This window comes from Solanum dulcamara, chromosome 3 (genome assembly GCF_947179165.1).
Source record: "Solanum dulcamara chromosome 3, daSolDulc1.2, whole genome shotgun sequence".
Classification (NCBI taxonomy): Eukaryota; Viridiplantae; Streptophyta; class Magnoliopsida; order Solanales; family Solanaceae; genus Solanum; species Solanum dulcamara.
This window is the reverse complement of record NC_077239.1, coordinates 78,797,509-78,820,139: the sequence shown is the minus strand read 5'-3', so window position 1 is coordinate 78,820,139 and position 22,631 is coordinate 78,797,509. Positions and strand designations below refer to the sequence as shown.

At 33.4% G+C, this 22,631-nt stretch overlaps 1 long non-coding RNA gene and 1 pseudogene across 1 annotated transcript; one reads left to right on the top strand and one right to left on the bottom strand.

Annotated features, from left to right (window-relative positions):
* Nucleotides 1-931: 931 nt before the first annotated feature.
* LOC129883157 (uncharacterized) lies at nt 932-11,090 on the bottom strand (annotated as a pseudogene).
* Nucleotides 6,465-8,753, top strand: LOC129883158 (uncharacterized). Its single transcript, XR_008765881.1, has 4 exons — nt 6,465-6,535; nt 6,645-6,717; nt 7,181-7,257; nt 8,531-8,753. It is a non-coding gene; the product is annotated as an uncharacterized LOC129883158 (long non-coding RNA).
* Nucleotides 11,091-22,631: the final 11,541 nt, after the last annotated feature.

The following is a 22,631-nucleotide window of genomic DNA, read 5'->3' as shown; positions in this document are numbered from 1 at the left end:
ATCTCTATAATAATCCTCTGATTCTTCAAATAATATGAAATACGTTGAACTTGAATTTAATTTTGATTTAGAGTCAAGGGCTTGAATAGCTTGATCTTGAATCTTCGTCTTCGAATTTGGATTTGAAATATTCGTCACGAACACTTGTATGGTTATGACGAACAGTAAAGATGAACAAGTAACTTGATCTTGATCTTCTTCTTCGTTCTTAATCTTGAACTTGAATTTGATTGCTTGAACTTTGTAGCTTTGTAGAGAATTTGCGGTCTTTGATCCACGAGCTCTCTTCTTGCTTCTTGTTCTTCCAAAAAAAAAACCCTTCAGAATAATGAGGACCCCTATTTATAGTTGTAGGGAGTGGTATGAGGGTGTGATTTGATTGGTTGGTTTGAACTGACCAATCAGATTTCTTTGTTGAAGAGTTTTAATTTGATTGGTCAGAACATGTCACATGGACACGTGACATTATTTTAGTGGCTCATTTAATTTGACTTAGATTGCCACATAACTCTGACATGTGGCATGATTTTAGTGGCTTATTTAATTTGACCTGGATTGCCACCTAACTTTGACATGTGGCATGATTTTAGTGGCTTATTTAATTTGACTTGGATTGCCACCTAACTTTGGCACATGACATAATTCTAGTGGCTTATTTAATTTTGACTTGGATTGCCACCTAACTTTGACATGTGACATGATTTTGGGCCTCTAAGATGAGATGATATTAGGCTTAACAAAGTGGAGTCATCTTTATAGCCCAAATCAATGGATTTAGGTTTTTAATTAAATCCACATTTATTGGGCTTAAATAATCGACCCAATTTTATTAATCCAAAATATTTATTTGGACTAATATATCTTGAATTTAATATAAATTGAACCATTCTACAAATTTATATTTAATAAATTGTAAATGATTACACACTCTACATATTTTTAGTAGAATAGTAAATGCGTAAGGATTTTCGAGAATGTTTAATGAACAAACCTTACCATCTTATGTTAATTATGTTTCTTGTACACCAACATAAAATTTACCTACAAGTTCTGTTAAATCAACTTTACTCCCTCCTACTTGCAGCAGCATGCTGTTGAATGTGGTTTTCAAATGCTTTCTCCCCTCTCGTTGATCCAGAGAACATTAAGGACATCCGGGGGATAGACAGGTGCAGGCTTAGCTACCAACCGCTGACCATCTACTTCAATTCCGTTCAGCCTTGGCACGTACAGAATCAAATCAGAAATGAGGATGAGGGAAGCAAATGCCTAATTAAACTAAACGAATATCGGATAAGCAAGCAACTACCTGTTTATAATCTCTAACATTCTTGGCCATTCAGCAAATTTGAAATGCACATCCATGATGCCAGTTGTTCTCATGAAGATGTCCCTAGTCTGTCCCAGATATTTGCAAAGGGTGATCACTTTCATTGCAGGCTGAGGGATATTTGATATCCTCACCACAGTTGTTCTTGGTGCATCGATTCGCAAGATTGATAGTGTCTCTCCAAGCATGATCAATGAATGCTTCTCAATAGCAATTTCTTTGCCCTCTACTGTCTGGCAGAAGAAGGTTTTAAATGTAAATAACTGTATTTGCTAGCATTAGAAATCCACTTTGTCAATGAAAAGCTCAACTAGTCAACCTACAAGATAGGACGAACTCAAAAGAGGGAAACAAGGAAAGTGATTCCATTAGAAGCAAATTACCTCAAATTCCACATAAGCAACGGAGCTTGACGAACCAAAGAAAATTCCAGTTATGTTGCTTCCGCAGAAGGCTAGAGCTTCTTCAATGTCATGAAAGGACATGTTGTGCTTCAATTCTTTTATCATAACTGTCCTTGAAGGATGCTTTACTAATGAGGTGGGAACTTCTGGATAACCAATTAAATCAGGTATACACATCCTCTCTCCCCCTTTCGGAGGAGAAGTGGAGTCCACAACTACTTCATTCATAATGGCCACATCAGAACTTTTAAGAGCCTCTCGCCTTCCTTCTTCTGACTGCAAAAGCCAAAAAATGGTAAGTGGAAACTAGAATGTGAAATTAGCTGTTCAAATCATGAGCCTACACACTTCCACCATTTTGTTTCTCAAAATGGAGACATTTTATTCACAGCAGGACAAACTTGGTTCTGAAAATATCATTTTGTGCAAGCCGTGTGAAGAAGCGACGCAAAAACAAAGTGCACAAACTTCTTCTGCCGTACGGAACATACTTCCATAAGAAAGTTAAACCATGACATATTATCGGTTATAACCCCTCAAGCTGAACATAGAGAGGATGTATTGCTAAATAATTTTGCCCTTTTTTTTTATACCACAAATATTTTTAAAAACATTTCGTGTTAAAATTGGTATAACATTAAATCAATTTCACTTTTGCATCTATTCATTAAACTACAGGGTAGTAGAACACTAGATCTACACTTCCTTCAGCTTCAAGTGAAGGATCTAACTTCAGTCCCTACACCTCCCTACATCTCCTTGAACAAGCATAACCAAGGTACATCAGCACTGTCTGCTTTCCTGCTGAAGTGCAGCTCATTTCATATTGGTGCGAAAAATATGTGTCTTTCTCTTGTTTCTAATTATTTCTTTCTTATTTTGTTTCTCTTTTTCCTTTTGTCCTTGTTCTTTTTTTTCCTTTTTGTTTTTAATTGCTCTATAATTTATTTATTTTTACAACTAAAGGAAGTCGAGAAAACAGCCCTGAAACAAAATGGTCAAAGACCGGAATACTGAAAACATACCTCAAAATAAATGTGTGCAGCTTTATACTTGGTCGATTTGACACTTGGAAACACAACCTTCGTAATAGCCCCACAACCCTTGAAAACATTATAGACATCATGTTTTGTAGCTTTTACGTTCACGAACTTTATCGTGATTTTGTTTTCATCAGATAACTTTTCAGATAAAGAGGCATCCTCATCCTTGTTCAGGTTAGCTTTTTCCCTCAAAGATGCAATCTCTTTAGTTTCAATTGATTTGAAGAAATCATGGGGTGCAGCATTCCTGATCTCTGTTCTTCCATCACCAAGGTTGAGATATTGGAGGACTTCGTTAGATAGCCCATCCTGAGATGAAGTCTTTCTTTTTTCCCTGTCAAATGACTGATTATCAGTTTGTGCTTGGATGCTGTTAAGTGCACTTCTGTTCCTATATCTGTCAACACTTCCGTCAACAACAATTTCCTCAGGCCTAATAACAGATGGATCTTGAGGAGGGAGCACCCTAATACATTCTATTAAGCTCTTTATGTCGCCACTCTTTCCGAAAGTATTCTGAGAAGTTTCATTAAGGTGCTCAAACTCTATAGGTACAGATTTTTCACTCCTTGGGTCAATAATCTGATGGATTGCTCGATGATCAGCCTCCATGTGAGAAGAATTATTGGAGACTGATGAAATTTCGTCCATCTTGGTATTAGAAAGTGAGAACGGAATAGAGATGTCTTTGGCTGGATAATGTTCGTTTGCAGAGGAAACTGGTTTTTTTACAAGAACGTCCCGCCATTTGTTGGTTGCTTCACTCAGTAAGAAACTATTAGAACGTTCAACCTGCCTGAGATTGGATGTTCTGTCCCCAAAAATTGAAATAATGTCTGATATTACTTCCTCTTTTTGCATTTGGACATTCTTACCCTCCAACTCCACTTCATTATTTCCTTTTTCCTGAGAAACATCTACTAAGCTGGCAACCCTCTTTGAGACACATGATGAATAAGAGGTATCCCTCTGTCCAAGTTCTAAATTGTATGGAAATTTAAGCAACTCCATAATGTCCTCCTCCAGGTTTTCAGATGCAGTTGTACTTGCAGGATTTCTATGTGATGTTCTAGGTATCTCAATTTGCATCCGATGTTCTACAATACATGCTTCCTCAGATTTTGACAGGATCTCTTCGCCAGAACTGATTTCTACACTTGATGCTTCCTCAGCTAGCAATTGTTCTCTCTCTTTCTTAACTAACTCTGAATGATGGAAATCATTAAACAGTTGAACATCGTCATTGGAATTGGTTTTTCCGCAGATAGAAGATGCACCAGAAGACATGCCATTTACCCCGTAGTCAGCGCTTCCTTCAAATTCCTTTGAAGAGATATTTAGCAATTCTTCAGTCACAACTGAATTTGAAGTGTTTTTCATATTAACAACCTCAGCAGCTATACTCTTGTCTGCATAAGAAGACAGAGATGTTTTACTGTCAACATTTTCTTCCATATTAGTTTTAGATGTCCTTTCTGAATGAATTGTAATCTTAAGATTGTTCATACTTCCACTATCATGACTATCAGCAGATGCAACATCATCAGAATCCTTAAGTCCAGAAGTCGAAGTTAATTCACAAGTGCTACTGATCTTCTGCTCCATAAGATTTCCAAATATCTTCTTTTTAGTTATTTGAAGGATCGCTACCAAACTATTCCACAGTCCTACTTCCTTCTGGACATGTGTTTTTCTAGGAAATACCTCTTCAATTTGAGTATTATGCCTATAACAACAATGATCCGAGATATGTTTCAGAACAAATGAGATATTAGAGGATAAACTTGTTTCAGAAATAAAAGTTTACTCGTTGCGTAATGGAAAAAACAGATACCCACAGACTCAAACACACAAAATACCGTAGATTTTTGCAAGCTTAAGCAACTATATTATCAAATACAGAGAGCAAAAAAGAAGAAATAAGAAAAGAAGCCCCCTATAAATATGACATTACTGCATAGACTGGGTAAGCCAAAGAAGTGAAAAGCAACTGATCTGCATGAAATTAGTCCATCACTAATATGATATCCATTTCATATCTCGGAGCACTGCTACCAAATCCCAATTCACCTTCTAACTTAGTTATAAAACATTGTTTTCTCTATACTTTTAGATACCCAACATTCATGTCCACAGTAAAACTGCAACACATTTCATTATAATGAGCTCCACTGGACAGTTACGACAGTTAAAACAATTTCAGTTAAATAGCTATTTTGTAGGCATGTATTCCCAAAGGAAGATCGCCCTGACCTTTTGAAGATGAGACATCATTTACAAACTATGTTGCTCGGATATGGGTGCAGATATCCCATAAGGGTGTAGATCTAGAGGTTGAATTCTTCATCAAATAAATTTTAGGATTCGGGGCTACGAACTGAAGTACAGGTGCTATGATATGTCTAATAAATGTATATTCAACATATAAGTCGTAATGCAAGTATATATTTTGCACAAATAATCAATGTTATTAAATAAAAGCTAGTACAATTAAATTCTTTGTAAATACTTAATACTTTATTCATAAGTTATGCTGTACAATTATAAAATGTTCTATATATATAACACAAACTCTAAATCAAACCAACTACTCAATTAACCTATAGTTCTTGGCCATAAGTGTAGTTAAAGCACACAAGTCAGGTTGACCAAATCCAATGCGGATTCTACACCCAAATCATGTTGGACTGACATTCGACACGAATGTGCAGGGATTTTGAAGATTCCAAGCAACATGATTCATAACAACTACACATCAATCCCAAACTTGGACCCGGCTATATGTAATGACCCTCAAGGTCAACTTTTGGAGTTCCGATGCTCGGAATGGAATTCCGACGACTCCGTTGGATTCAGGAGATGGTTTTTGGTCTAGAAGAAGTGTTGGTTGAATTTTTAGAGGTCCCGAGTCCATTTTGGTATTTTGAAGGCCTAGGTTAGTTTAGTTTATTGAGCCGAGGGTCTTTCGGAAACAGCCGTCCTACATTGGTAGGAGTTAGGTCTGCGTACACTCTACCCTCCCCAGACCCCACAATGTAGGATTTCACTGGGTTGTTGTTGTTGTAGGTTAGTTTAGTTGCGACTTTTAGAGTTTTGGGTTAGCGAGATCTCGGATTCAAATTCTGATGATTCCATCAGCTCCGGAATGACCAAATTAGTCTAGTAGCACTGTTGGAATGACTATCGAGGCAATTGATATGAGTTTGGGGCCATTTGGCGCTTTTGGCTTTGAAACTTAGCCTATAGTTGACTTTGGTCAACATTCTTGGAAAACGCGCTCGAATAAAAATTCTGACAGCGCGGTTAGTTCCGAAATGTTGATTTTGGTCTAGAACGACCCTTCGTTCGCTTTTCAAGGCTTCCGGACTAATATCGAGGCCCGTTGTGGAATATGACTTAAAATGACTCTTGGGCGTGGGACCCACTTTTTATTAAAATGATCTCGTATGGAAATTCTGAATGCGCCATTGAGTCCGGAATGTCGAATTTAGTAGGGTAGCATATTTGGTTTATTTTTATCGAATTCCGAACGAATTCCGAGCACCCCGTCGAAGATTTTGAAATTTTTCCAAAATCATATATTGCAGCAAAAAGCTGATGCAGCAAAACAAATCATTTTTGGGTTTTTCACTCAACTTTAAAACCCCATAACTTGAACATTAGGGCTCCAAATTGGTGATTCAAAAGGCAAAATTGTGAGGTTTTTCGTGGAGAACACATTGGAGAGATTGAAAATTGATTTGGAGCATTCGATTCAGGTAAAACTCGCGATTTTAATTGCAGCTGTGTCCATTTTCGGATTGAGTTTTTGAAGAACTTTGAGTAATTGTTTCTTGACCTATATAAACCCGATTTTGGTGATTCAAGGGTCAAAATTCAAGAGAATTTCGTGAGGATTCTCGTGGTAATCTCAGAAACGCGAGGAGAAGCTTCGTTTGAGGTAAAAATGCATTTTCAGTTACTGATTTAGTCATTTTCGGAATGAAATTTTGTGAAATTTTGGAAGAGTGTATCTTGGTCAATATAACTCCGTTTTGAGTAATTCTTAAGGCTAGATTGTGGGGTTTTTTGCAAGGAACGTCATGGTGTAATTTGTTTTGATCGACAGATTTTCGTTTTTGAGAAATCGACATGTAAAGAGGCTGCCTTATATTGTTTTCTTAGTTTGAAAATGTGGGAATTGATTGTTTGATCGTCTTACGTAATTTCCCACCCTGAATTGTGTTATAAATCTGATTTGTGAGCTTGGGGTGATGTTTAGAACCTGTTTTGGGGGTCAAATCCGTATTTTCATATGTGGGTCCCACAATTCCCGTTTTCGATCCCAAAATTGGTCCATCTCCAAAAATTATGAAATTAGTGTCTAAACGACCATATCGACGTTGTGGTTCTATTTTTGACAGCTTGACAGCGTTCCAAGGCCGTTCGAAAGGGAAAAACTCCGGCACAGTGATTTGGAGCCCGCTTGTTTAGCCTACAGGTAGGCTACGGTTTTACCTATCTTTAGATTGAGCTGGAATGTGTGAAAGCATGTTGAAATAGTTGGAATTTGGGTTGGGTAGTTTGATTGTATATCTTAGGTGGTAGAAATTATGCTTTAGGCTTATTATCGGGTTTTTGGATATTTAGAAACATGTGTATCTTGTCGTTATTTGTTAGTATTATAAGGAGAGTTGAATGAGCATGTTGTTGATACTGCGGGGTATGTTGGCCTTAGTATAGGATGTAAACTTGCTTTAGATGTCCCGGCGTCGTTCCGATGGACTTAGATCCTTGTAGAATGGTGTAGAGCGCTAGTGCCTGGTAGTTTGGCCTTAGTTAGGCGTTACCCTTGCTCTTAAGAATATCCTCATCCATAAATCGATACAATCGTGATTTTCGTGATGCATCGGCAATATTAGATTTCATGATCATTGCACTTGGCTCCGGTTCCATTTTTGGCGGCATAGCAGTTGACTCATTTGGGAAAAGATTTTTGGTACTGTTGTATTCTAGCTGGGAAGTAGAATGTTTGGCATCATGGGATAAATGATCTATGAGCATTCGGGTAGCCAGTCCCGGCCTCCATTCTGAATTATCGGGGAGCATCCGGGTACCCAGCCCCGGCCTCCGCCGACTTGCTAGTATGATGAGCATCCGGGTATCCAGTCCTAGCCTCGATCATATCGATGTGTTACAGCGAGCATCCTGGTACCAGTCCAGGCCTCGATCGCACCGATGTAATACGGCGAGCATCCGGGTACCCAGTCCCGGCCTCGACCGCACTTATGTATTATGGAAAGCATCCGGATACCCAGTCCCGGCCTTGACCACTTTGAACATTCAGGTGAGCCTCTGGGTCCCAGTCCCAGCCTCGACCCCTAAGTCATCACTAGATTGATTGACTCTTAGAGATTCTGGGTTTGGAAATGATATAGTACTTCGGCTCCTAACATCTCAGATTCTTGGTTCCTAGCCTTGGTAGTTGTAGCTATTCTGTGTACTCGGCGGGCTTATGGGGGTTCGTCCGGATTTTTATTTAACTTACGCACGAGTGTCCCGGTTGGGCTTATGGGGGCCTAATTGGGTATAGTTAGCTGTAGTTCTCATAGGTAGTACTCTTTCCCTCTTTTATGCTTATGTTGACTCTTATTTAGGCTATTACTCTCTTTCATATTGTTTTTACCTTTTCTGCTCAGTCGGCCTATGATGCCTACTGGGTACCTGTTGTCTTGGTACTCATACTACACTCTGCATCTACTTTCGTGATGCAGGACCGAGCACCAACTATCGACGTGGATAAATCGAGCCTGTTGCAGTCAACTTCGGAGACTAGGGTGAGTACTTGGCGTTTTTGGATCATTCTTGTCTCCTTCAGCATGGATGGCCCGTCTTTTGCCTTCTGAGACTAGCCAGTTGTTATATATATTTTCAGTCCACTTTCGGAACTTGTACTCGTATTTTATTTTGTAGCAGCTCTGTACTGTGACTTCCAGATTCTGGGAGGGATCTTTAGTTGTTTAAAACATGTTTTAGTTTACTTCCGCTTATTCATTCTGTTTACATTTATAATTCGATGCTCTTATTTAGTTTCTGCCCTCAAACCCATTACTTGAAGTTCCGGGTTGACGGGTTGGCTTACCTACTAGAGGGTTATAGTAGGTGTCATCATGACCTAAGGAATTGGGTCGTGACACTATATGAATCCTCAATATCCATTCTGCTTCATTTGGACATGTTTAATTCCAATGTCAGTTTTTATTTAGCAAGACATATTGGAAGCATTAGAGGTTCTCTACACTTCACGTACAAATATCTACCTGACACCATACCTTCTATAAGTGTACTAACACTACTAAACCTCATTTCCTATATGAAGTTTTTTGCTTATATTATGCCCTCTTCTTAGTTAAATCCACATAGATTCAAAGAGAGTGCATATCCTTGAGACAGCTACCCTCCATGTGACTTTAAGTATATCTTGTTCTTTTTTTAACACCATACTGCCGCACTAAAGTACTGGTGAATTCGGAGGTCTACGTAGGACAGAGTCAAACCATCTTATTCTCATTTATCATCTTTGTGTTCTACTTGTACTGTCTGCCTCGGATGTGATTATTTCCAATCTTGTACGAGTACATGTCTATCTTAACATTTTATTTGTATGCTTCATCAGAAAACATCTTATTCGTTGATACTCATCTTGTGGATATTGTTGTGCCACAAAAGCCTAATGCTCCTTCCCATATAACATTATTAGTCTCACAACCATTCAAAACTTGCCTCTCACTCTAGTAGGTGCTCTTTCATCACATAGCATTCCCGTAGTACTCATCCAATTCAATTATCCTATTTCAATTCTGTGTGCTACATGTTTTTATCATATAATTCTCCTACAAGATAAAGCCTAAACATTTGAATTTTGTACAGCAAGGTATCACAATCCCCTCTAATCTTATTTTGATAACTACAGCCTGTCTAATCACACTCCAACTTCATTTATCCATACCCAAGAGAGAAAGTTTCAAGTATCTTGAGTCTATAATACAAGAAAATGGGATGATTGACAATGATGTTGCTCATCGTATTGGAGCAGAGTGCTTGAAATTGAGGCTCCCATCCGGGGTACCTTGTGATAAAAATGTGGCATCAAGGCTTAAAGGTAAATTCTACATACTGGTGGTAAGACTTAGACTATTTTATGAGGCAGAGTATTGTCCTATCAAGAACGTACACATTCAGAAGATAAAGATAGCGGAGATGAGGATGCTCAGATGGATGTGTTAGTTCCTTAACTAAAGATTAGCCTTTTGTAATAGAACTAACAATGTCTTTTACTTTTCTATGCTCTGTAATTTATGCATCTTCCTAATGCCTTCTATGAAATCCATTATCTTATCAAAAAATAAAATGAATACATATATCAGCTTCACGTCTTACTACCAAAACTACTAAACTCATAATCTTGCAAATGCATACTTAATAAGCAACTAATAATTTTGAGAACCTCGCCTATATTATCATCAATTTTCATTCAAATAGTTTAGCTCAAAATGCAGCTAAAGGCTCATAAGCATTTCTAATTAAGAGATGTTACTTCTTTTCAGCTATCTCCACATCCATGGCTTTCTGCTGCTCCACCACTTCTGATTTCTTCAAAGGCTGTGAAATTTCACCCTTATCATTCACTGAAGAACACCATCTTCTACATTCTGTAAATAGAAATTAGCTCCATTAACACATAAAACTGAGAAGGAAAAAGAAACAGTACTTCTCGACCCTCCCTCCCCAAAACCAATATAAACAACCAAGAATATCTTTCACAGAAAAAATTATCAAAGAAAAAAGACGTAATTTTTTTCCAAATTGGTATCTGATAAACTACTTATTCACTCTTCTACATTCTGCAAATAGGTTCATTAACACATACAAGTGATAAAATCAATACCCCTCAACCTGCATCCACTCCACAACTAGAAAAGATAATCAGAAACCAACATTTTGAGACCAAATGAGAGGGGGGAAAAATACATCTTTCCAAATGAATTATCTGATAAACTACTTATTCACCAGCCTAATTCTACGAATACAAAGAAGGTACACTTTTGCAATAAATACAGATGAAATAATCACATCATTCAACCCCCAACCCAACACCAGAATCAAGAAACAACATTATAAGGCAAAAAAAGGGGAAAAGGCTGATATTTTTCAAGAGGGTATTTGATTAAGTACCTACAGTGTTGATTAGCAATCGCAATCTTGGTGAAAGAAGACGACAGAGGGACATTTTGCTCCCCCTTTTCTCACAGGGAGAGGAGCAACAGCAAAAGGTTTTGGAGAGGTTTTAGGCTGTGATAGAACAATGCTTCACAGGTAAATACCCTTCTAGCTTATTATGAAAAATAAATATTTTTCCTTCGTATCGAACACACACTAAAGTAATGACTGAAGTTAAACTTTACTAATTTTATGTCTAAAATTGTCTCAAAGTGGTTAGATGTCGGAAAAAACATAATATAAATATAAGTTAAATATCGTGTCCAAATAAAGTACCCATCAAATTGTGTTACGTGACATATGACATAATTTTGGATATTGAAATGAAATAAAGTGAGGGGTATTTTGATTTGCAAAAAAACTTTTTCTTAAAATCTAAGCAATGCATATTATTTTGAAATACAACAAACCAAACAATCAATAAGAAATAATTTCAGAATAACTTATCTCATTATAACTAACATCATCGTAACTTGTATTCAAACCAAACGACCATAATAAATTTCATGCTTGAAATCAATGAGGTGCAGAAAATTACGCTCAATGACATATCATGAACGCTGCTTGCCTCATGGAAAAATATTAAAGGTCAAAAATCAAAAGTTATTAGACTTAATATAGAACAATGAAGGTGAAAAGTTCAAGATTGATCAAGTCACCTCCAATGTCATTCTTAAGAATCACCCAATTAAGTTGGTTATATTTTGCAAAGTCCAACTTAACCAAGATAACATAGGAGTTTTATTCAAATAATAAATGTGTAATTGTCTGTGTAAGCATAGCCCAACATTGCAAATCTTATGTAATCTTTTTAAAACTAATTCAACTAGAATTTCTACTACATATATTTTACTGAAATAAACTAAAAACAAAGAATAGCTTATAATATTAAACTAATTACCCTCTTTTTAATTTAGCAGAACAATATATATAGACTAAGAGCCTGTTTGGATTGGCTTTAAGTTGGTCAAAACCAACTTAAAGCCTCTTTTTAGCTTTTGGACGTGTTTGCCTAATGCTGACTTTAAGCCATAAAGTTCTTAAAGTCAGTCAAAAATGAAAAGTTAGGATTCCTAACTTTTTTTCCAAAGTGTTTAAAGTTATTTTCTTTGACCATGGAAATTACTTTTATATCCCTTATATTTTAACTAAATTCTCAAACTACCTTTTTTTATTCTTTTAACCCTAAAATTCACATCATAAGCACTTTTATCCAAACACTCAACTGCTTATTTATAAAAATAACTTTCAGCACTTCAAAGTTCTAAAAGCACTTCATACATAAAAACTACTTTTTTTAAGCCCATCCAAACGGGCTCTAAGTAATGGATACAATTTACTCTTTGAACTATTTATCAACTATAAAATTATTTATTTGATTATCTTATTTCTAGGTCTCTTCTATTTCTTTATAGACTAGTCTATTGATACAACTCAATACTAATTTTTTATATATAAAAGTTTTAAGTTTTGATTGATTTGAATATTTATGTGTTTGACATTTATTTCTTTTGTTCTTAAAAGCTAAAAGTAAAAACAGAAAGTTTATGAAACTCATAAATAAGTCTGATAATCAAAAAATGCATAATAGACTAACTATACCCCTAAAATCCAAAGTTGTTGGTACAAAAGCCTCAAACTTTAGAGTACACAAGTTTGGAAAAGGTTATAAAAAAAGAATATACAATTTTGAAATAAGCTAATACAACTGTCTAGAACAAAAAGATAGGAAACAAATTACAATAAGGAAATTTTGATGTTGTGGATCAACCAAGCAACACACCCTAAAATCTATAGATGAACAACCATTGACTCAAACTTCTTTGCAAACTCCACTATCACACAAATCAAAACCTGCATCGAAAAGAATGCAACAAGTGTAGTATGAGTATATAAACAACGTATATCCAGTAAGTATTATTAACTGATATTGTCAAAGTAGTAACGAGATTTGATTGCTGAAAGCACTTGCGTTAGTACAAGACATGTATAAGCATTAATGATAAACAAGTTAATGAACAATAAAGGCAGAAAAGCTCAAGTTCAACAAATAAGTTTTCCATAAATTACAGATAGATACAGAATGCAATCCAGCCGTCCTACCTTAGTAGGAGTAAGGTCTACGTACACTCTACCCTCCCCAGACCCCACGTTGTAGGATTTCACTGAGTTGTTGTTGTTGTTGTTGTTGTATACAGAATGCAATTCAGCAAATTATATAAACTATCAGTATGCATAGGTATTTCAACAGGGGTGTCTGGGAGTTGTGATGTAGACTCGTGAAGTTCATATACCCGCCCAAAACTTCTCATCGGGCATGTATCACTCGGTCGGGCTATCACATGTAAGAATGCATTATACAATATGAATATCAATCAACCATATCAAACGATCCGGCAAGCCATCATCTCATGAATCATCACAGAATGTAAGTATGGATGATCATATATGTAATGAGTAGCATATGGCCCCATATGGCATATAAACTGTACAAAAAGTGAACCTAGGCTATTCAAGTATCACAAATGTACGAAATATTTAGAGCGATGCATAAACATATGATCAATTAACTATGATAGTCACCATTTACATACAATGCCAAACAATCACATAATTAATCAGCTAAAAATAGTTAAGGTATATGTATATCTCACCTGGTACCCGCATAGGCACTCGTCACCTCACCTATATGGTACCCCTAATCCCACACACTTATTATTATTTTTTCAAAAATATATCTCAATTGAAGTTTAAACGTTTAACTTACCTCAATTTGAAGAACCGCAAATCACAAACACAGTCTCCCCCTTTGTCAGAGCCTTTGCGCTCCCAATCTATCAAATACGAGTTCTACATAATTGTGATGTAAATAGTCAGATTAGCAAACTTTTCTTTCCCATGGAACAACCCCTAACATACTAATCTTCCACAATTTATTTCCATCATTTTTTTTCACAATATGATTACCCTTTTCTTCCAACATTTTCCACAATATAATTCACAAACAAACGGCAAATAGGTGTACGATTTCACACTATCATACATTCACTAACAAGTTAATTTGAAAAAATTGTTCTGCTAAATTAAATAGTGGTTCACAAGCCACCTTGCGTGCACTTTAACTATTCTATGGCATATCTGCTATCTCTCACCAAACACGGATATCATATTACTTTGCCCATCACAACTTAGACAATTAGAAAACATCGTCTAACGTTCTTTCTTTTTAGGATTTGAACCGTCCTTCAATTTTCACCTACTTTATTGACTCCTAAGTCACAGCCTCCGATCCACATCTTATGGATTCAAGGAGACTCTGCCAAGAAATTTAATACAATTACTACAATCTTGTCCTGTTTTTTTTTTGTTGGTTTGATGATCGATTCAAACTCAACAAGTTGGCTAATGAGCATAACGGCCCTACTGTTCCAATAGAGAGAAAAATCTATGATTGGCTTAAGGGGAAATTTCCAAACGAATAATTTCAACTAGATCTCTCAATTTTTGACTTAGTTGATCCTGATTCGATATTAAAAATATTAAATAATGATTCTTCGCCAATAACCAAATATTTTTGTGTATAAATTCCGACAGATGAAAAATCAGATTAAGAAAAAAAACATCTGATGATAGATAAATAAGTAGAAAATAGAACCTGGAAATTAAATGTCTAGGAGCCCGTTTGGCTGGGCTTAAAAAAAGTAACTTTTATGTATAAAGTGCTTTTAGAACTTTGAAGTGCTGAAAGTTATTTTTATAAATAAGCAGTTGAGTGTTTGGATAAAAGTGCTTATGATGTGAATTTTATGGTTAAAAGAATAAAAAAGGTAGTTTGAGAATTTAGTTATAATATAAAGGATATAAAAGTAATTTCCATGGTCAAAGAAAATGACTTTAAGCACTTTGAAAAAAAAAGTTAGGAATCCTAACTTTTCATTTCTGACTGACTTTAAGAACTTTATGGCTTAAAGTCAGCATTAGGCAAACACGTCCAAAAGCTAAAAAAGGGCTTTAAGTTGGTTTTGACCAACTTAAAGCCAATCCAAACGGGCTCTAGATGTGGAACAGTAAGATTTGCAGGTCAGATGATTTGGTGTGTATTCTTTTTTTTTCCAGTTACATATCTTTTTTTATGAGAAGTAAAATATAATTATTATTTTTTTAGAATTAATTGTTTGTACATTTGTGAAATTAAGAGAGGAGAGAATGGAGTTTAACGGATTTTCAAATTAGCCGCTGCTTTTACGATATGTGCGGAAATTAAAGGGTCATTTTCCTCTTGGTATTTGTTTTTACGCTCAATTTTGGTTCTCTGTATTTATTTATTTTCGAAAAAAATAGCTTGGATGATCAGTTTTTGGAATGCTTATTAAAAAATTTAGTCGTTCAAAATGTAAGTATGAAATATTCACTTTTTAATACGAAAAATGCTATTTGAATAAAATACTCTAAGATAAAACAATAGATGACCTGTGCTGGAGTTTGAAAATTTGACAAGTGAAGCTTCAATATAATGTGCGAGAGTTCGATAATTTGCTAGAGTTTAGTTTGAAGTTCCATGAAGGATTCGTGGAATTCAAACATTTATTATTCGGGCTTCAAAAATGATTTTTGGAGTTTAAACTTTCACAATGTGAAAATTTGTGAGAGTTTCAAACTCCATGAGCGCATTCATATAGTTCAAACCATATAACCTTTTTCGGGGGACGATTCATGAAGCTCAACGGATAAATATTATCTGTGAATTAGGTAAAATTTAAATTAATGATGACATAAACTAAATTTTATTTGAGCACCGTAAAACTCCTTATACCAAGGGGATAATTCATATAAGTTATACTCATATCACGAATTCAAACTTTATCACATAACTCAAAAATCTATTATTAATAAAACATTCTTACTTCATCATATTCTTATTACAAAACACTGAATAAATATTAACAAAAACAACCAACAACATGTAAATTTCACTTATTATTCCCCTTCCCTTCAATAATTCAAATCTCATAGTAATTAATTAACTAATACTAAGGGGACCATTTGAATTGCAAAACTTGTTTGCCTTGAAGTTTGAGATACAATCCATCATTCTTTGCATGCCATTCACATATATTATTTGCACATCTTTTAGAATCTCTATGATTATCAAAAAGAACAAATGTACCATGTAATAACCCTTTTGATGTTTGAGCACTCAAAGCACATGTAGCAATTGCTTCTTGTTTTGGATCACCAAAATTCACTGGTAAAGAATCTTTAGTTCCTTGTGGAATTGGGAAACTTCCATCATCAAAACCCATAATTATACAATGAGCTCCTAAATTAGCTCTTAATTCATTGTTGATTACTATGTTGAATTGTATACAATGAACCAAAGAACATGAATAATATATACTCAAAACAAGAAAAATTATTGGCAAATTGAATTGTGAAGACTTCATTTTTCTTTCCTCCTCCTTGGTATTTTTTGTTTTGGTTGATATAGGATATAGTCTTTATATAGTACTATAATATAAAATTTTATGGGAACAAATTAAACTCTAGAGTATCATGCTAATAATATGTAAATATAGTAATGTTCTCTTAAATTACTAATTATGAAAAGATTAGGATATGATTCATGTATAAAGTGACAATGGATTAAATGTTATTTAAGATCCTTCCTCCTATTATCTTTTTAATTTTAACTTGTCAATATCTTTATAATTATCCTCAATTATTCAAGGAAAATGTTTTAAATCATTTTTCTCATTATATGGGATGTATAAAAGAAATCCATTTCGTTCCATCAAAACTTAAGGGAAATTAGTAGTTTTAAATCATTTTTTTCATTATATGGTACTTGTAACTTTTGTTTAAATATATTCAATCTTTAATTAATGAATATATGCACTTTTAATTCCTTTATTTGTGAATTTTCATAAATTTAATGAATTATTAAGCAATATGTTATGTTAAATTTTAATGTTATTTTATATTTTGAGATAATATATAAATTATGCTACATTAAATTTCCAATTATACAAAGATTTTCTTGGTTATATTATGGCAAAATGATATTGGAGTAAATGTTAAAGATTCTCATCATTTTCACCTGCTCATTGTTATGTTGATTTCATTTATATAATATTTAGTCAAAGTTGAATGACTTTCTAGTTATAAAAAACTTGTTTAGTGACTTATTGTGATCATTAGGCAAAGTTGAATGATTTTTTTGCATAAAAAAATAGTTTAATTTTGTTATATTTTAACAAAATTGAGTGATTTGTATTATAAAAAATAGTATAGTAATTTTAGTCTAATAAATAAAAGCTAAGTAATCATATGTGAAACTAATTTTTTTGTTTTATTTTCATTTTTTTAAAAAAAATAATCCCCTAGGTTTCCAACTTAATATGCCAATCTCTTTACAACAATTCCTTATTATAAAAGATATTCTATGTCAATGCACAAATATTTATTTTTAAACTTCTTTTTTGGCAGTACCAATTAGGGGTGTTCATGGAATGGAGTCGATTTTTGATTAAATCATAATCACATCATTTTAATAGATATTTTAATTATTCAAATCAAACTAAATATTATACATATTGATTGGTTTGATTCAGTGTTTAAAAAATCTAATAATACAAAATTAAATATAATACATATTTATATTGCTTATTTTTACTTTATTTGAAAAAAATATATTCTTGATAAGGTGTAATCCCCTCTCCATTTTCTCTTCTCATGCTCTCAATTTCTTTTTCTTTCTTTTTTTAATTTTTTTTAATCATTTACAATCCTTTCATTATACTGGCTACAATTTTGTATTGTGAAAAAATATCTTGAGATGAATAGGATTTAATTAGGTGATATAACGATCCATTAGGTCGTTTTGAATACTAGGGCTTTTTATTTCATAAAAGACTCATTCCGTAAATTTTTAATGGGTACTTTGGACTAATTGATAACTAAAGTTATTTAATTGAGGGGTGACTTTAGATATTTGATTTAAATTTGTAGGTTAAAGTGTTAATTTATTTAATATCTTATACCATTTTATTTATTAAGATAAGTTAGTAAGATTTAGGACTTTTAGTACACAATTAATTAAGAAAAGAAAAAGGAGCCAAACCCTAGCAGACGAACTTTGGCGACGAACGAAGAGCAGGTAACTGCTAAATGCTTTGCTGAATTCTGCATAACTGTTGTTAGTAGATTAGATTATATATATATATATATATATATATATATATATATATATATATATATATTAGTCACCAATGGATAGTTAATGTCACATGTTGGATGGTTTTGAGAATTTCAATTTGGTTCCTGTCAACGTAGTCCCATAATTGATAGGGAAAGTTGTTATCTCATAATTTTGTTTTGCAGTTGTTCTCAACTGCAAGTTAATTTCAGTTAGCTTTGTTTAAATTCATAGTTTTTTTAATATAATTATCACATTTTAATTCAAGTTTTGACGTATTGAGATATTAATTAAATATTAGGTATAGTGTTTATATGAAATCCATCAAAGTTATATTATTTGGAGGAATTAAGACTTAACCCTAGACTTGAGTTTTAGGAAATTGATTATAGAGTTGGGTGAGTTGTTGGGTCTAGGTTAAACATATATATAATATTAGCATCTACGGATTAGTTTGCTTACGAATATTGTATATTTAATAGATTGGAAACGTGAGGCTTCGAAGAAGGAAAAAGCATTGGTGAATTAGCTTGCTTGACTTCAGTTTTTCGGTTAAGGTAGATTATGGTTTTTTTTATTCTATATCATAGATAGACTCTTAATAATGATTGATATTCATTGGGTAATGTGTGAAGTTTACTACGCATTTAATTGTTGTGGTTTGGATGGTTGATGTGTTGTTGTGATTGATCTAAAATCCCGAGGCCATGAAATCCATAATCTTGAACTTGCCCTATCAAAAATGGTGCCTTGAATAAAGAAGGCTTGGTGAAACATTGTTAATGAAGTGAAATGTAATCATGAAAAATGATAAATTAATTATATTTGGATCGGGTGTCACGTTCCGACACGGTATATTTGGATCGGGTGTCACGTTCCGACACGGTATATTTGGATCGGGTGTCACGTTCCGACACGATAATATTAAAGAAAAATAAATTAAAATGACTTAATACTACCCAATCTCCATGACTCATTTTTCAAAAGAGTGTGATGTGGAGGTTTGAGTCCTCATGTGTGAACTTGGCATTGTTGACTGGTTATGTAATTGTTCATTGGTTGCCTCTTGTTAAGTGTTATTGTTGATTTTCCGCTATTACTTTATGTATATTGATTTCTATTTTGAGTCGGCCGATGATACCTACGTAGTACATATTGTCCTGTACTAATCCTTACTTGTACCTTTTCTTATTTTATTTTGTGGAGTGCAGCGAGTGTTCCACCGACTTCGACTTCGACTCGACCTCAGCTCTAGTCGGTTTCAAGACCATCGGATTTCAGGGTGAGCTATCCTTCTAGCTCGTGATGGAGTATCTCGGTTATGACATGTTGTCTTTAGTTTTTGAACACATTTTGTTATTTGTTTATTCTGGTGTTTGATATTTCCATACTTAGTTTTAGAATTTAGATGTCCTTCATGTGATGACTTTCAGATTTTGAGAAACGTCAAGTAATAGATTTTAGTGGCTTTTATTATTTCTGACTTTGATAAGATTGAGCTTCCGCAATATTGTCGTGATTTATAAGTTGAATCGTTAATGTAAGTTGGGATTTGTATCGTTGGTTCTCCCACCTAGGAGATTAAATGTGGGTGTCACTCACGGCCCAGTTTGAATCGTGAAATAAAGTTTATAAAAAATTTTTTAAAGAAAAGCTTAGATAAGAATGTTGGAGCTGTATTTTTACATAAACTGATTTTGATTCACTTTTTTTTAAAAGAAAAAAAAAGGGGGGGGGGTGTGGCTTACGGATAAAAGTCGATCAGTGTATTGGAGATAAAATTAATGGTAAAAATAAAAATTTGGTGAAAGTTATACAAAATATTTAAATCTATTTATAAAAATTAATACATTGCATATATATAATTATAAAATTGTTGTATATAATTTATCAATTTGATTTCATATTTTTTCTTCAATTCATTTTTATTAAACTCAAACTAAATCAAATATTATTTATTTTTAAAAATTTAAAACAAACCCAAAACTAGTATTAATCTATTCAATCGATATGATTTGATTTTAAGTTTGGATTAATTTTTTATCAAATCATAAACACCTTAGCCATTTTCATCTATTAATCGTACTATCTATTGTTATAAAACATAAGAAAAAAACATCATTTAATTCCTAGTGGATCAAAAATCAAGTTACAATTTGCGTTGGAATTAATCAAATCAGAAAGATTCAAAACAAAAAATATTTACAACCCAATCCGACCCAAAAGTGACCGGATTTGAAATTATGAAACATCATATTTTTCTTATCACAAAACATTGACTAACTAACATTTATGCTTCACTAATTATAGTTTGGTAATAGCATAATTAGAATTTCACTATTCTCAACTCAAGCAAGCTATTGGTTGCACGAGCATACATCTCAACTTCCATAAGCCTTGATCCCACTATGGGACACAAATTTTTGAATTTAAAGGTATTTATTAGTTTGAACGAACGTAAATTGAAAGTAATGATGAATGCATCATTCAAACCAATCATGTCACATAAGGTCAAACTCTCCAATTGAGGACTCATAACTTTGATTTTACTCAATTCTTTACATAAACAAAGAGATAAGAATTTAGACACGAAATGTTGAGCAAACCACTTGAAGAACACCATCGAGAATGTTTGTAGAATCTATATTGAGGACTTGTAGGTCAGTAGAAGCAAAAAAACCAATTTCAATGTTGATAATAATGATGAACTACACAAGTGAAACTCGAGCAAATTTTGAGCTTTTCTTTCTATTTTATGTCAATAAATATAAAATAGAAAGAAAAGCTAAGACAATAAACATAAAACATAAATAAAAGCTCAAAATTTTCTCGAGTTTCAATTGTGTAGTCATAATTATTATATACACCCAAAATTGATTTGTCCGCTAGCTTCTACAAGACCTCAATATAAATGCTACAAATATTCTCGACGGATTTCTTCAAGAGGTTTTCTCAGCATTTCCTTGTCTAAAATCCTTATCTCTTCATTTATGCAAAGGATTGAATAAAATCAAAGTTACTGGTTCTCAATTGAAGAGTTTGACCTTAAGTGACATCGTTGAATTGGATAATGCTTTCATTGTTACTCCCAATTTATATTTGTTCAGACTAATAAATACCTTTAAATTCTGAAACTCGTATCACATGGTGGAATCAAGGCTAATGGAAGTTGAGATGTATGCCCGTGCAACCAATAGCTACTAATTAATTGTTGATTAATACAATGAATTATATAGAATGAACCAAAGAACATTAATAATATATAGTCAAAAGAAGAAAAATTATGGGTAAATTGAATTGTGAAGACCATTTTTTTTTCTCCTTCTTGTTTTTTTGGCTATAGGATATATGTCCTATATGAGTGAAGTATTAGTCTTTATATAGTACTATAATATAAAATTTAAGGAAACAAAATCTAGCATTTGCATGCTCATATGTAAATATAATTATGTTCTCTTAAATTAATTACCAATTATGAAAATATTAGGATATGATTCATGTACCCCTAATAAATGCTCAACTATTATGAAAAAATGATAATGGATTAAATATTATTTAATATCCTCCTTCCTCGTTTATTTTTATCTTTTAGTACTTGTCAATCTCTTTATATATATAGTTATTCTCAATTATTCAAGGAAAATATTTTAAATTATTTTTCTCAATGATTATATGGAATGTATAATAGAAACTCCTTTCGTTCCATCAAAATTCAAAACTTAAGAAAAATTAGCACTTTTAATCTCTTAAATATCGATAAATGGAGGTCTTTGTAATATTATATGTATATATATATATAGAAGGGGAGCTTTGGAGTAACTGGTAAAGATGTTGTCATGTGAGCAGGAGGTCACGAGTCCAAGCCTTGGAAACAGCCTCTAGCAAAAAATGTAAGGTAAGGTTGTGTACAATAGACTCTTCTAGTCAGGTCCTTCCCGGGCCCCTGCGCATAGCGGGATTTTTCGTGCACACCGGGCTGCCCTTTTATATAATTAATTCGATGTATTTTTTGTTATGTTGATTTAATTTTATATAAAATTTAGTCAAAATCGAACGACTTTTAGTTTTTTTTAAAAAAATCTTGTTTAGTGATATGTTGTGATTATTAAGCAAAGTTGAATGATTTTTTTATTATGAAAAAAAATTAATTATGTTATATTTGAGCAAAATTAAGTGACTTTTATATTGTGATTTTTTTTATAAAAAAAAATCCCCTAAGTTTCCAACTTAATATGTCAATCTCTTTATAGCTATCCTTATTAGCTCTAGGAAAATGCCAAAAATATTTTCTCATAATATGGGAAATTAATAAATTTATCTTTCGTTCCATCACAACTAATATATACTGGAACAAAAATTATATAGTGATAGGATTTTTGGTCTTGACTATAAACACACAT